This window comes from Phoca vitulina, unplaced genomic scaffold, assembly GCF_004348235.1.
Source record: "Phoca vitulina isolate PV1807 unplaced genomic scaffold, GSC_HSeal_1.0 scaffold6, whole genome shotgun sequence".
NCBI lineage: Eukaryota > Metazoa > Chordata > Mammalia > Carnivora > Phocidae > Phoca > Phoca vitulina.
This window is the reverse complement of record NW_022589709.1, coordinates 1,966,339-1,982,999: the sequence shown is the minus strand read 5'-3', so window position 1 is coordinate 1,982,999 and position 16,661 is coordinate 1,966,339. Positions and strand designations below refer to the sequence as shown.

The 16,661-nt window shown below is 39.1% G+C and overlaps 1 protein-coding gene across 4 annotated transcripts in view; it reads right to left on the bottom strand.

Moving 5' to 3' along the window:
- The window catches only part of SGCD (sarcoglycan delta), a 938,618-nt gene that overhangs the window by 758,433 nt on the left and 163,524 nt on the right, over positions 1–16,661 (bottom strand). For 3 of the 4 annotated variants that reach the window (XM_032403596.1, XM_032403597.1, XM_032403595.1), the window contains one exon: positions 12,058–12,136. The exons of the other annotated variant lie outside the window; for it this stretch is intronic. The gene's annotated coding sequence lies outside the window, so the exon portion shown is untranslated. The remainder of the gene's footprint in view (positions 1–12,057; positions 12,137–16,661) is intronic. 4 annotated transcript variants of the gene reach the window in all.

The following is a 16,661-nucleotide window of genomic DNA, read 5'->3' as shown; positions in this document are numbered from 1 at the left end:
GAGATTGCCTGTAAATAACTCTTTTCTACAAAATGCTATCAAATAGCTTGACACTGAATGGAGCTTTCTCATGCATTGGGTATGGAGAACAAAACAAATCTGGGCACCTATCTGGAGAATTCTTCGGCCGCAAATGCTTATAAATAAATAACTGTAACATCCCTAATTTCAAGAAAATGAAGGAACGGCAGAGTAATAGTTAATGTTTACTGAGCATTATACTAAATTATCAAATTTAATCTTGATAATAATTCCATGAGGACCATTATCGTCTCCAAATTGCAAATTAGAATACTGAGGGTCAAGAAGTGAAGTCAGCAGCCCAGGTCACAGAACAACTAAGGGGCCAAGCTGGGGATCCTGACCTGGTTTGCATGTCTATAAGGACCATATTTTACTGGTTATACTCATCTGCCAATTATGTACGGTATGACCCTGAGAAACCAATTAACCACCCTGTGCTTCCTCAACTGTAAAATGAGAGTATTGGCATAGATAATGACCAACATTGCCTCTGGCTTGAAAATGGTATTGTTCAAATAAATAACTTTTGAGTTTAGAAAGGGAATATTATTACCAATACCAACTAACATTTACATAAGCCCTCATTATGAGCACAGTTTGACAGGTAGTAGGTGTCCAATAAGTATCAGCTGAATTAATAAAAAAATATACTAGCCTTATTAAATACATTATCTTATTTGATCCTCACACCCCTAAGACAGTTTCTGCTACTAGTTCCTTTTATAAATGCAGGAATTAATCCCTAGGAAAAAGTGACTTGCTTAAAAGGCACACAGTAAGTGACAGAAGTAACTTTAAGGCGACAAGTCTCAAATCAAAACACCGGACCTTGACAGAGAAGATAACTGGGAGTCTACAATTTCAAGTTGGTTAAATCTTTAGTTTCGGGTTAATTTTTTATACCAGTCTAGGAACAAAGAGAGAGGCAGGAAAGATTCTGGGAAATCTACACATAGTTGTAAATAAGACATCTGTTATTTGGGGTAAAATCCCACTAAACCATTACCATCTCATTTCTGTTCCTGGATCCATAAAGCAGGGATGAACTACCAGCTACAAGTACGTAATAAAGTTCACAAGTAAGAAGGTTAAATGTTAAAGGATATGGGAGCCATTTGAGAGTCAGAGTTCAATACAAATGCAAAGGTTTCTTTTTCAAGGTTCTAAAAGGTTCATCCTCTAGGCTAGATGCCAAATAAAAGACTCCTGAAGCTTTCAGATATGTGAGGTCAGGCCCATTTTAAAAACTAAATGTGAATTTATTCCCTCACCAGGTGGCTTTATACAAAGAGCAATGAACTTAGTTAACTTTCTTACCATATTCAGAAGTGCTCCACACATGATCCAGATCTGCCACTTAGGATGCAATGAACTGTGGCAAATCACTGAGCTTCTCCAGACTCCATTTTCCCAGATCCGAGCTGAGCATCTAGTCTCCTTCCAGCCCAGAGTTTCAGATTCAATTTCTGAATTTCATTTTCAGAAGTCCCAGAAACCCTAGTAATTTCATTTATATTGTCACTTTTTGATTGGCATATCCATCTAGCCATTTAAAACTAACTCAATTTCTGTGTATCGTTTGTATTTTATATCGACTTTTGAAACAAGGGATATAGCCCCAAATTCTAGCATTTGGTGATAAAATACAGTTCTAAATAGTTCCTTAAGCCCTTTATTGAAAAGTGAAAACATAATTTAGTTACTATCCATATTTTCAAAGGGTTTAATATACTCTAATAAAACACTCTATTAAAAATCTTATTTCTACATTTTGAACTGGAATTATTACTAGAACAGGTCCTAACACCTATAAAAAGGCCAAAAAAAAAAAAAAGAAAGAAAGAAATTGTGTGTGGGGTCATTGGTGGAAAAGCAATGGTTATCTTCTTGCTGCTATTATTTTAATCAGCTTTCTCTGTATTGTTTTTTTATGAGGCCTTTATTAATTGATATGAAGAGGAGGCATCTACCTGGTCTCAACTGCAAGAATCTTCTAGAAAAATTTAATTATAGGCTTTCAAAGACTGGGGAAAATTTATAGTAGTTTGATTATTCTGATTATTCTGCAATGTGAATAGCCAATGAAAATCTCCAATATCATGGAAGACGCCAAATGAACAAAGCAAATTTACTTTTAGTATAATATGCGTGGGTAACAAGGAAACAGATACCATTTTTTGACTGTTAGAAAAAACCAAACTAAAGTAGTAAAAAGTAAATCATAAATCTTACAAAGAAGATTCATTGATTCAAGTATGAACAAAAGTTTAACCATGCTATATTTTGCCTTGTTAGGGTTTTTCTGATAATCCTAATTTTATAATAGTTAAGAATTATCTCTATATTCCATGTGAACTGCCTGCAAAAGTGAATTTCCAAAATGTTTAAAATTTTATTCTTAGTATTTATGATAGTTCTCCTGCATTTTCTGTGTACCATTTAATTGCTTATGGAATTATTTTTCAAAGATCTCGCAAAAGTTAAGTTTCAACCTCATTGCCCTACATAAGGCAGATCATAAATTCTAACTAGTCACGATATGAAAAAAAAAAAGTCTAAACAGGAAATTATGTGCAGCAAAGAACATTTTTAAATGATCCTTATTTATTTTTCTTGAGGTTTCTAACCTAAAGCATGCTTCTAAAATATCATTCCCAGTGCATGGGAAGAAACACATTCTTTTAGGGTTGGAAGTGTTAATTAATGTGCATGACAGAGAGAGAATAAGGAAAAGGTTAGAGCTGATGGTTTCGCTAATAGCATTTCTAAAAATAGAGGATTTTTGAAACAATGCTCTTTCATGTTAGTTAACTTTCTCAAAGCCCTAGGATTAGAGCTAAAATACATTGATTGGTTAAAATAAAATCATCTGTTACACAGATATTCTTTACCTGTATTCCCATTTCAAGCAATTCAATCATTTATTTCTCATCAAAATTGATTTCTAGGGGCAAGCTGTGATGGTTTTTCTTCCACATAATTTCCCCCAATGTTTTCCTAGGGTTATCAACAGGAACCGATTTCACTTCGGAGTTATAACCAAAATGGCCTATAAAGTCATTAGCACAGTATATAAGTCTATGTATCTCTTTTTTTTTTCAGTGTTGTTTCATGCCATCCTCCCCATGGCAACTTCCCATAGCCATACTTAACTTTCTTCTGGTTCTCTAACACATGGAGACTTTCTATAACCTCATATCCTTATAAGTCTCTCCATTTCTCTGCTCAGAAGGTTCCCCTATTTTCCTCCAGGCAAGCCCTAGCAAGTCCTTCAAAACAGACGAAATATCACCTTTTCTGGTAATATCTTTCCCGGCTCTTCAAATGTGGCAGATCCGAGCACTGATCTGCTCAACAGCCATTCCCAATCTCTTTCTTCCTTGCCGGCCTTCCATTTAAGAAACTAAACATTAGATACTCAACTTCCCAGTTTCCACGGCAGCTTGCTGTCGTCATGTGACCCAGTTCTAGCCACTGAGATACGAGGGCTAACTGCTCAGCGGCATGAGGACTAACCGTGCCTACTAATTAAGAAGCATGTCAAGAGAACTTCCTCTGTTCACCACCCTGGCTGCTTTGTCTTCTTCCAAAGCAACTTTCCAAAGCCTGGTATTCCTGAGCTCCAGGAGCCATTCTGCAACCTTGAGAAGAGACTGCTGAAATGGGGAGGATAGCAGAGGGGGAAAACGGGGAAAATGTATGCTTATGATATCATGTTGGATACTGTACCCACCCTGGCTTGCCTACCAAAAAGGTTGGAATTGTTTAAGCATTATTCTACTTTTGAGAGCACCTAACGGATATTCCTAGCCAGGGAGAAATACTCACCCGTGGCTCCCAACGCATTCTTACACTATCTCTCTGAAGACATCTGTTCACATTGGTACAGTATCTTTGCAAATGTGTGCCTCCTTTAAAAGACTGTGAAGAGAAAACAAATGCTGGCTAGGCTGTGAAGATAAGGGAGCCCTTGCACACTGCTGGTGGGGACAAAAATCGGTGCAGGCAGTGTGGGAAACATGATGGTGGGTCCTCAAAAAATTAAAACTAGAACTATCCTATAATCCAGCAACACCACTTCTGGGTATACATCCAGAGGAAATGAAAGCAGGATATTGAGGAGATATTTGCACTCCCATTTTCACTACAGCATTATTCACAGCTGCCAAGATACGGAAACAACCTAAGTGTGCATCATTGGATGAATGGATAAAGACATTGTTTTACACACACACACACACACACACACACACACAATGGAGTATTATCCAGCCATGAGAAAGAAGGAAATCTTGCCTTTTGTGACCACATGGATGGGCCTTGGGGGCATTATGCTAAGAGAAATAAGTTAGAGAAAAACAAATACTGTATATCACTTGACACGGAACCTTAAAAAGCTGAACTCCTAGAAATAAAGAGTAGAATAGTGGTAGGGGATGGGAGAAATGGATATAATGTTTAAGGGTACAAACTTGGAAGTCATAAATAAGTAAGTCCTGGAGATCCAATGCACAGCATAGTGATTATAGACAACAATACTGTATTATAAACTTTAAAGTTACTAAGAGACTAGATCTTAATTGTTCACACCACAAAAAAGAAATAATAACTATGGGATGTGATAGAGGTGTTAGCTACACTACAGTGATAATTATATTGTAATATATAAATGTATCAAATCAATACATTTTATACCTTAAAATTATGCACTGTTACATGGTAATTATATCTCAATAGAAATAAATTTAAAAACAAAGGCTGTTGGGGTGCCTGGGTAGTACAGTCAGTTAAGCATCTGACTCTTGGTTTGGGCCCAGATCATGATCTCAGGGTCATTGAATCGAGCCCCGAGTCGGTCTCCATGCTCAGCTGGGAGTCTGCTTCAGGATTCTCTCTCTCTCTCTCTTCCCCCTCCCCCTGCTTGTGCTCTCTCTCCCTCCCCCCCCAAAATAAACAAACAGATCTTTTTAAAAAAAGAAAGAAAATTTAAAACAATAAAATAAATAAAAACAAAGACTGTGAACTCCCCATTCTCTAGCATAGGATCAAGCACAGAGAAGAAAATGAAAGTCTATTAAATGAGTAAATGAACGAATAAATGAATAGATTAATAAACATAAACAGAGATGTAGGAAAAGTACTAGGTGCTGTTCTTACCATGTTTACTTCTCTATTAAACTTGTTCATATCTGCTATTAAAGAAAACTGTTCCCTACATTGTAGCTTCCATTGGTTCCAAAGCCTTCTGATACTCACCTGGGACATCAGGGACAGTTCACCCACAGGCACCTGCTCCAAGGTATTCCTGGCATAATTCTTGGAAGTTACCAACTGATAAGCGAGCAGAAGGAAAGAGGACTGATACACAGTGTCAATGGAAGAGGCTTCAGAGTTGAAGAATTCAAACCAAAAATACCAGAAAGGGGTTCATGTGTTCATGCATCTACCTATTCATTCATCCATCCAGAATTTACTGAGCATCTGCTATATATTATGTTATGGACTAGATGCCAGCAATTCAGCATGATTCAGATAGACATGATCCTTGCCCTCACGGACCTTTCAGAGTAGAAGGTATAAGCCATTACAAGTATGTCACACCTCCTAGGAGATGCACCATACAGCATCATCAACACTTCGCACTAAGGAGGGCATGTGATCTGATGAGCACTGGCTATTATACGCAACTAGTGAATCATTGAACACTACATCAAAAATTAATGACGTACTCTGTTGGCTAATTGAATAAAAAAAAAAAAAAAACACTTTGCACAAATACACACCTGACTAACAACATGTGGTTTCACTGAAAATTGTTTTTATGAAAAAACAATGTGCCATACATACACGATGTTGAACTTAGAAGAAACTCTCATAGATTATCCAAGATTCTGATTTTCAAAGTTTAAGTTTTAGAGGGCTTTTGTCCAAACACAAACTTAAGTGACAGCTGGGGGAAAGACCCTGCCTATTAGGCTGGCAAACCCCACGGTGACCGCTGGGCCATCTCAGAAAAACCCTGGGCTCAAGGGAGCACGGTTTGCAAATCTCCAATTTACACCAACTCCTTCATTTGCAAAAGGAGGAAAATAAAGTCCAAAGTATAAGATGTTTAACTTAACACCCCTAACTGGTGAGAGCTAGAATTAGAACTCAGATCCTTTGCCTCTCCATTCCAAGCACGTTCTCTTCTATTCCGTGACCAATTGACTTATCCAATATGAAAATCAAGAGAGATCTGATGAAGGACTGAGGATCTGGTGTGGATGTTAAAACATTAGAATTTCTGGAACATATTAATTTTTCACAGGGAAAATGGAGTAGAACATAGGAAAACCAAATCAGTTTGGGAAAATTGAGGATTTATGGTTGTTTCACCAGACAAATTGAAGTGTAAGAGAATGTGTTAAAGCCAAAGGCCATACATCTCAGACAATGCTGCAGGTCAGTTCTGTCAAGGAAATGGGGTAGTTCAACTAAAATAATATCAACGATATTAATTTTCTGGGTTCTGTAAGGCTTCCCTCTGTCTATTCTCCCTGAGACACCACTTTATACTCGTATCCCTGCTTTGTTGTATAAAAGCCAAAAGGAAAGTAATCTCTAAATGGGTCTGCAACCCACAGAGAATTTACTTAGATGACATTCAAATCTGTTTTTCAGGGGTTTTTTTTTTTTTTTTGGTGCCATTACAAGAAATCATACAGTCATTACACTTCAAATTTGACAGTTCTTTCACAGCATGAAAGGCAGAAATTAGGTCCAAGTGTATTTATTGAAATGCAAGGTCTCACTTACCACCAGGACATTCATGAGGACTGAAAGATGACAGCAGAGTGTGATGTCTGCCCTATTGTTATTTCAGGAACCCCTGACCATGGATCATCACGCTCAAATATTTTAAATTCAAACAATGAACCCATTAAAGAGAACTTTCAACTACTGTCTTTCCTTCCCATCATTCAAAGAACTCAATTTAATTCACTTAGCAATCACATTAAAGAATGAAAGAAAAATTTTTGTTATGAACAGGTTTTGAAATGTATTTGAAGACAAAGGACCCAATCAGGCAGCACTTAATTAATTGGATCTCAAAATTTTCCCAGAGTGTTGGCTACCTAAGAACTGAACCCAAAGTGTCAGTCCTACTTGTGGAGACTACACGCTTGTGTGGATGTGGTGTTCTTGCACCTTATTTTTAGGGGTAGGAAGATTGACTATTTTCCTGTGACGCTTCAAAGGCCTGTAGCCCCTGTTTACCACCAATGGCAGTGGTCAGGAGAAAATGAACACACTTTTTTTTTTTTTTTTTAATGCTTGAGCCCACTTCTCTTCCTAAGCATCGACCTCCCTTTATTGCAAAACTCCAGAGCTGTCACTGCTGTTCTCTCCAGTCCTCCTCCTCCCATTTTCTCTTAAACCCAATCAGGCTTTTGGTTCTTTCCCCATTGGTTCATGCCTCCCACATTGGTAAATACGAGAAAGTCCGTTCTCATCATATAACTTAACGCATTATCAGCATTTGACACTAAGTGACATCCTGTCTTACTGCAAGCTCTGAAAGGTTTTTGTGGGAACGTTCTGAAGTTCAGTTCAGCTTTGGACATGTAAAATTTCAGACGGATATTATTAGATATCTAAAGGGAGATGTTAAGTAAACAGTGTGCAGTTCAGGGCTGGGGTCCAGGCTGGAGATCGATTCTGGGGATTAACCAGTCTGGAGATCAGTCAGGGAGTGAACCCCCCAAGTAAGCTGCCAAGTGTGTGTCAGGGAAAAGGGGAATAATCAGAGATCCCAGTAATTAGCAGTTCAAAGAAATACAGAGAGGTAGGGAAAAGGGAGAATGTATAAAGCCTTGTAGGAATGGTGAGAACTTTGGGAAATCAACTGAGGGTCAGGTGGAAAAATATTTTAATCATCAGAGTTCCAGAGGGGATGGGGAAGTCAGACTAGCCAAGTAAGGCCACTTTCTGTGTTAAAAAAAAAAAAAAACAGAAGAGGAGGGATGATTATACTTCCCAGGGTCTGTACATGGTGGGGTGAGTCAAGGGTAAGGTGCAAGAACTCAAGGAGGGAGAGGAGATGGAGCATAAGACAGAGACAGAGGAACAGGGAAGCATACGTGAGCCCTGGCCTACAACCCCTAGGTATCTATATCAGAGTTACCAGTCTACAGAATGTTAAATGTGGTTGGGTTTTTAAGGAAAATACGGAAGAATAAGGTTCTGTTTCTGGGCACAATGCCAGTCTAAGAGGGAGAAGGCCATGGGGACAACAAGAAGGGTTTGACAATCCCAAATTGGGGTGAGTTGGGGTGCACTTTGAGTTGGCCCACGCTTTAGAAATGGAGTCAGGCCAAAGGTGAAAAGGCTCACAAGGTATAGAAGTTGTACACACATTATCTCATTTAATATTTACCTATATCTATAATGTTTGAACTATTGTCACATTTTACAAATGAAAAAAAATGAACGAAGTCATATAAGTTACCCTTGTTCATTTGGCTAAGTTACAGTCTCCTGGGACTCAGATCCAGGCCTTGGGACTATAAAGGCCAATCTATGCTTCTCTTCCATTATGCATTTCTCTGACAACCGATCTCAATAATCAAATGCAAAAAAATTAGTCAACCATTCATATAATTCAACTGAATCATGCTGAACATCCAGATAATTAGAAATAGTTCAGTTTTTTTTTTAATCCAAGTATAATTAACCTACAGTGTTGTATTAATTTCAGGTATATAACATAATGATTCAACAATTCTATACATTACTCAGTGCTCAACCCAGTAAGTGTACTATTAATTCCCATGAGTCAAGTTTTAACACCATTTATCTCAACATTTGGAAGACTGAATTTTTTTTTCATTCTTCTACTCCACATATTAGGGATCCTTCAGAGCAGAGTTTACAACTGGTGACATCCAGACTATGGATGTGTATTATTTGACCTAAATATTTTCCCTTTTTAGGTAAAATAGATGCCAACATTTAAAAATCACAAGAATTTATACAAATATCCCAAATTCTAAGTCATTTTGAAAAATAAGAAGATGGGGCAATACAAAACTTGCATTTTCAAAGGGCAAGAATTGACTAGTGCTAGGGGCGCCTAGTGGTGCAATTGGTTAAGCATCTGACTCTTGGTTTCAGCTCAGGTCGTGATCTCAGGGTCATGAGATGGAGTCCCTTGTCATGCTCTGCACAGTCTGCTTGAGATTCTCTCTCCCTCTCCCTCTGCTTCTCCCACTCATGCTCTTTCTCTAAAATAAGTAAATAAATCTTAAAAAAAAAAAAAAAAAAGAATTGACTACTTCTGAATCTCGGGCATTCCTTTAAAAGGGTATGTGTCCTCCACAGTCCTGTCCACTGCCCATAACACCAACTAATATATTCTTTCATGCCCTGCAGAGCCCCTATAAGCATCAAAGTTTATAATTCCTGCCTTAGACACAAGACAGATTCCATGACTACTTCATTCCTCCAAAGAGCTCAAAATACAGCTCAAAAAAAAAAAAAGCAATAACCTGTGTTCAAAAATATAAGTGAGCTAAGTAATCTTTCAGTCCCCTAAGCAAGTGTACTTTCTGTAGTCAGAATAATACACATCATTTCATAGATTACTTTTAGAATTCTCAAGAGAAACTCAAGAAGCAGATATAGGTCTCAATTCTGTTGCCAGTAAAAGCAGGGGAAAACAAACATAAGGATTTTTCTTGTTAGCTGGAAAAATACAAGTAAGCGTAAGTAGATTGTGCCTTAGCACTGGGGTGACTAGCGGGGGTTTTAGTTCCCAAGACTTCTCCAAGATGGGAATTCTGTAGGCACTGACATCCAATGTGAACGTCATTTATCTGCCAGACACGGAGCATGTATGCCAAAGTACTTAAGGTCAGCTTGGAGCCCTGCCATATTGTTTTCATTTCTGTTTTGAAGGACAAACTGAGAGTGTGACCAGGTAATAGCAGACAAGCTTATCAAATGCATATTCAAAACAAAACTAGAAACTCTTAAAATTATTTTCCTCTTGAATTTGGCAACTCCTTTACTGAATTTATAGTCATCGTGAACAGCAGGATGGAGAAATAAACGGGGAGATAAGTACTATTCTTGCAAAGATTAGAGTGGGGGGGCTTAATAACCCCCCTCCTCATTTTACAAATGGAAAAAGCTGAGGCCCAAGCAGACAGACATTTACTGCCCATGACCACTCAGCAATTTAAGATACAGCTCAAAAGTTTTTTTTCACTTTTAGCCACAACAAACTGAAGAGACACACACACGCTTGGGCTGAATGAGTGGTGACCAGAATGAAACACATATCTGAGAACTAAGGAAAAGCTGAACACTGGGCCTCTAGAATAGTAGGCCCTGGGGTTTGGTTCTATACCCCAAATCTATCTAGGAACATCAGCAGTAGGAGTTTGAAGACTTTTGGTCATTAATATCAATCTCCATATATTGGCCTTTCTCTTTTCCAATATGAGTTTTGATCCTCCATGGGATATTTGTTGTTTTAGGAGATATTTAGCAACCATTTTCTAATGCTTTGGGGATATCCCGATCTTTTTTGGGGAATGCCTATCCTGCATGGTGGGTAGACATAATGAGGCTGATAATCAGGTTGTTCTGCCCTCTCTTGACAGTGGGATGGGCATATGACCTAAGCTTGACCAACAGAAACTCTCGCTCTACCATTCCCCATCTCTCCAGATTATGAATCTTGAGCTGAGTGGCACAAAGATGGCAAAACATAGGTTGGGGCTCATTCCTATCAACAGTGAAGAGAGCCTTGGTAAGATAATTAGTTTTTGCTCCTATCCCACAGCTATTTCATAGCTTCCCTGTGGCCCTTCCTTTTCTGAGCCTCATGTTCCACCTTTCCCTCATACTTTGCGAATGGTTTTATATCCTTCCAATGAATTAGTTGTCTCTTTAAGCTTGGCCATAATGGTTTCCTGTATTCAAAGAAACTACAGCAATAAATTGTAGAGGATATTTGTCTAGCTCCACAGAGCTTCTGCCTATTCCTGCTGCTTGTTCCCTGCCAACTTTAGCTTGTCTGTATCTCCTCATGGTTTTCCAAGCCTCCCTATATAGCCTTGATTAGTAAACCTTAATATAAGTAGGAGAGAGTGTTTTCTTAAATATCCCTTTCCATCTGTGTCAACCATGAATCTGAAATCTGGAGATGGGACCTGAGAATCTGCATTTTAGTATGAGTTCCAGTTGATTCTGATGCAGGCAGTATCTAAAATACACTGCTCTATATCATAAACTCAGCATTTGCTCCTACTAGGCTGTCTGTCTTGTCTCAGTATTTCTTAAGTCATGTCTCTGAGAGAAAAAAGTCTGTTTGACCCCAATCTTCTTCCCATGCCTGATTTAACCAGTCTATGGAATAGTTCAGGTGACTACTCTCTGTCCAATGGGCCATGAGATGGGGGCAGGAGTGGGACAGGGTCACAAGGTCCACATGGAGCCATCCCTGATGTAGGATCTGTGGTATGGTTTTACTTACAAGAGGTTATGAGTGGCGGACAACATATTTGATGTTGCAAGATGCCCGAATAAGAAAACAGGTTCCTGACTACCTTTCCAGTACTTTTCCCTCTGACCACCCTCCATTTACAAGGCCTCTCCAACATAATTCATCTTTAGAAAATAAGATCCAAGATATAATGAAATGTGTTTAAATTAACAATTCTCCTATCTAGGAGGTACAGACTTCTAATGAATAATTGGTAGGCTGAATACTTAAACACCCATATTCTCTTGTTAATCACTTTAATTACCGCCTCCTGGATCTTCTATGAAGCAAAAACACAAAAACCCTACCTCTCAGAGAATGATAATACTTTCACAGAGAGCCCCAAACTTCTTTTTAGAAACATTAGGTCTTAGGTTACTAGACTAGGTCCCATTTTGAAGGAAACATATGACCAAAAGTACCCAAACTTACAAAGATTACAAATGAGAAAGGAAAACTTATTTTTAAAAATTACTCTACAAAAATATATAGAGACCTACCTTGGGAGTTGACTTAATCAGTCTCTACATAGGTGAGTTCATTTCCTGGCTTCCTTCTCCATGCAACGCTTATGGGAGCCTAGGACACAAGAACAAGGTCTGATCAGACCAGCAAGTGAATCCAGTGAGGAGAGTGGAGGCCAGTTAAGACAGACCCAGCAGTCTGTGCAAAAGAACAGAAGGACAGCACAGACGTTAGAAGAATCAATGACAATCTGGTAAGACTGAATGACAAAGGTGAAACTGGGAATAATGGTTGTGAAGGACCAACATGTTTCATAAATGGAGAACCATTGATGGCTTGTAATCTACTAAATGTTTTAGAAAAATAACTTTGAAGTTGGAGGATGGTTTGAAGAAACAAAAGCTGGGGACAGGGAAAGCATACCGAAAACTGCCCTAAGATCAGAAGAGAGATCTGTAGAAGCTGTGGTGGAGAGGAGGGAACTATTTCAGAGATAATGCCAAACCAAAATGGGCTGTATTTGGTTAAAGAGACTCATAGTTGCTAATAGCATGAGTTTTGGAATCAGATGGCCCTAAATATAAGCTGTAGCTCTGCCACTCACTGGCTATATAATGTCACACAATTACCTTGTCTCTCCAAGCTTCCACTTTCTCATCTTTAAACACAGTGTTGGGCGCCTGGGTGACCCAGTTAGTTTAAGAGTCTACGTTCAGCTCAGGTCATGATCCCAGGGTCCTGGGATCGAGTCCCGAGTCGGGCTCCCTGCTCAGTGGGGAGCCTGCTTCTCCCTCTCCCCTTGCTCCTCCCCCCTGCTCATGCTCTCTCTCTCTCCCTCTCTGTCAAATAAATAAAATCTTTAAAAAAATAAAATAAAATAAAGACAGTGTTATCGAGAGGATCAAATAAGCTAATGGTATAAAGTGCTCAGTGTAAATTAAAGCACATACTAAATGCTCAATATTCACTGACTACTAACATTATTACTATCATTATAATTACAAAGATTGTAATGAATCACTGATGGAGGGATGGCAGGGAAGAGAATCAGAAAGAACAGCCTAGCTTGGAAGTCTGACAAATGATGATGCCATTAATTGAAATATGATATTAATTGAAAAAACTAACATTTATTGAGAGTTTACCATATGCCAGGCGGTGTTCTAGGAGGTTCACACACATGATCTCATTTAATACTCATAAGGAACCCAGATATCATTATTCACAAAAGTAAAAACTGAAGCATATAGAAGTAGCTTGAGTGAGACAGCTACTAGGTAAAGGAACACAGAGCCTGAACACCAGCACTCACAGAAGGCCAGAGAAGTTCTGGGATGGGGTAAAGGGACCTTGGTGAGGGGAGAGAGGTATCATTAGTTTAAGACGCTCAGAGACACTAACATGGAGTAAAGCAGTAGTGAGCTTGGATATGCAGGGTGTTCATAAATCATTTTTCTACTCAAAAGAAAGACCAAGGAACAGAGAACCTGAGACAGTAAAGCATGAAGAGCTATTGCTAGCAGAAGATTAATCAGAAATGCAGAAGTGTCTCAAAAATTACTTTGCAAGGCAGAGAGAAAATACAACTGGAATAATATAAGTTTGATTTCTGTGCAGCTTCTCAGGAAGCAATCCAGGTGTGAAGGAGAAAAGTATCTTTATGATTCCATTCTCCCAACACTTGCGTCCCCAATGTCAACCGTGATATGCAGTCGGAGCCCTGGTGTTGTTCCTTGAGCGGCACTGTCTCAGTGAAATAAAAGGGAAACCAGGAATTTTCCTGCTGGGACTGCCCATCAGGAGATTTCAGATGGTGGAGAAAGGAAGAATGTGTCTTCCCTGCCAAGGGCTTCACCAGAGGCTTCTGGGAAATCTGCAACCAGCATGTTCTCTCTGGTTCTGAATGACAGAGCTAACACGGCAGCTGCTTCTGAGGAGAACATCCTGAATCAGTGAGCCTTCCTACTGGGTAATTTGGCCCCTGGGCACACTCCCTGACAAAGCACTCACAGAAGGCTGCAAGGAAGTTGGAGTCTCAGCCGCTAGTCCTGGAAGCTTGCCTAATAAATCCCTCCCCACCCTAAACCTGTCTTTATTCTGTAATGCCCATGTATTTTCCTTCCATCCTTAGTGCAGGAACATCCTTCCGTAACTACACCTGGTATCTGGAATGTTTTCCTCTGGAGGAAATGTTTACCTCTGGGTAATCTGCCCGGCCCATGACCTACTCACACTAAGTCTGTGCACACGGAGGTATGCCTGCGTGCACGTGCACGCACGCGCACACACACACACACGCCTCTGCCATCATGTTTGCGCCAAATGAACCCATCTCTCTGGTTCTCACTGAACCAAGGACAGACACATGACGCAAGATCTATCAAGCAGATTCCCTCATCTGGGAATCTGCAATCTCTGGATGGTATGTGCTAAGGGCACCATTTTGGGGAGCCCCTTTCAGCTCTAGAAAGAAAGATGCAGGAAGCAAATACACACAGGAGCTACAGATCCTCATCCAGCCCCTTCCAAGGCCTCACTGAACGTCCTGCTTCTAAATTGAATGAAATACCCCTGTATTTTTCCAATGAATTACCTCTTCTGGGACTAAGTTAGTTAGAATCAGTATCTGTTACTCATAACCTAAAGAGCCTCCACTAAGACACGCAGCAAAGAAATTTTATATCAATGCAAATATTGCTGGAAATTGTACTCTCCAGAAGCTCAAGATAAGGCAGAAGTGAGGACTTTCTCTCTGTAATAAATTTGTAGGAAAAAAAATAATGATGATAAACAGAGGTTTTGTTGTTGTTGTTGTTGTTGTTGTTGTTGTTTCAAAGTACGCCTACAAACAGTTGATGTTATTGACTTGGGACTGTTGGTGTAGCATTTCCGACCCTGTGGACAGATGGTGAGACTGAAGCACGAGAAAACACCCTCCTCTGTCCCAACTTGTCTGCATTCCTGGATCTCCTACGTATCCATGTTTGGAATAAGTGGATTTGAAGATGTATAGTATTTTTGAGATGGACGGATCATTGATTATGAAAGGCTAATCATCACTCTTTCCTTTTTCTGAAAGTAACATAGAAAGTTAAATTCCTCTGGACCTGCTTACAGCACAGATGACACCCATTCAAGTTCCCTATTCAGAGAGTGGGTGTTCATGTCGTCAAACACCAGAGCTGGCATTTAATATGCAAGATTACTGGCTGCACAAAATTCAAAGTACAAAAAATAAGCATTTTGTTCATAACATTTGCAAGAGTGTCAGAAAGTACGCACCCGATTATCACTATTATTTTTACTCTGATCATACCTAGACATAATGCTGTATCTCCTAGCTCAATCACCTGTTATGTTTTCAAGTGGTTTCTCTCCACCTACCAAATGCCCTTCACTCCCCACCTCCTACCTCACTTGTCTGGGCTTCCATAACACCTGATTATTTTATGCTTGCTTCTATGTCAACAGATATTATATTGCATTAACATGTGCTTAGCTATACTACGTAGGGAACTTACTGAGGGCAGGAAATTTGTCTGTATTCTCAACACCTAGCACAATGTCTAGTACATAAGCGATTATTAACTGTTTGCTGTATGGTAAAAAGTGGTAGAAGCTTGTGATCATGAAATGAAATGAGGCCCAATGAAGAAAACTCTTGCTATATCTCAGAGTATTTCAACCTGAGAATCCTTACTTAGACATAAGGTATTTTATCCACCCAAATAAACTCTAAGTATCCCAGAAGCATGTCACTTGGGCTCTGTGGAAGTAAATTCATGTTTATTAACTAAGTACATGCTCTTTCATTCATGACATGCATCTTATGCTAAGCACTGGGGTAGGAGAGAAGGATGGAAAAAAAGCACAAGACATTATTTATTCTTACTTTGATGAAGGTTAGAAAGTACTTATATAAAACATGTCATGACTATTTTTCCAGCATTCCTGAGATACACCTGGCAAAGAAAAATTGTATATATTTAAGGTATACACTGTGAAATGATTACTACAACCCATCACCTCACATAGCTGTTCTTGCACATGGGTGTATGGTGAGAACACTTGAAATCTATACTCTTCGCAAATTCCGAGTATATAATACATTACTACTCAGGATAGTCACCATGCCGTACATTAGGTCTCCAGAACTACTCATCTCATAACTGAAGGTCTGTATCCTTTGAAACGTGCCAGAACTATTGTCAGCAGCAAAAGCCTATTTATCAATCACTTCTTATACATCAGGTATGGCCTTAAGTTCTTTACAGGTATTATTTCATTTCATGATCACAAGCTTCTACCAGATAGGTGCTCTTACTATTCCCACTTCACAGATTGAGAAGCTGGGGTCCACAACGTTTTGAGTCATTTGCTGCAGATCACCTGGCAAACAAGAGGCAGAACAGAATTGTGAACTCAGGTCTGCCTATCTCTACAGTTCATACCAACTAGATGCCAGAGAGAACAATGCCAACTCTAAAGATACTAATTGTATAGAGAAGGGAAAGAGCAATGAGGCTCAATGAAGAAAACTCTTGCTATATCTCAGAGTATTTCAACCTGAGAATTCTTACTTAGACATAAGATATATACACATATTATAAGATTATAACAGTTCTAAGTAATTTTTCTT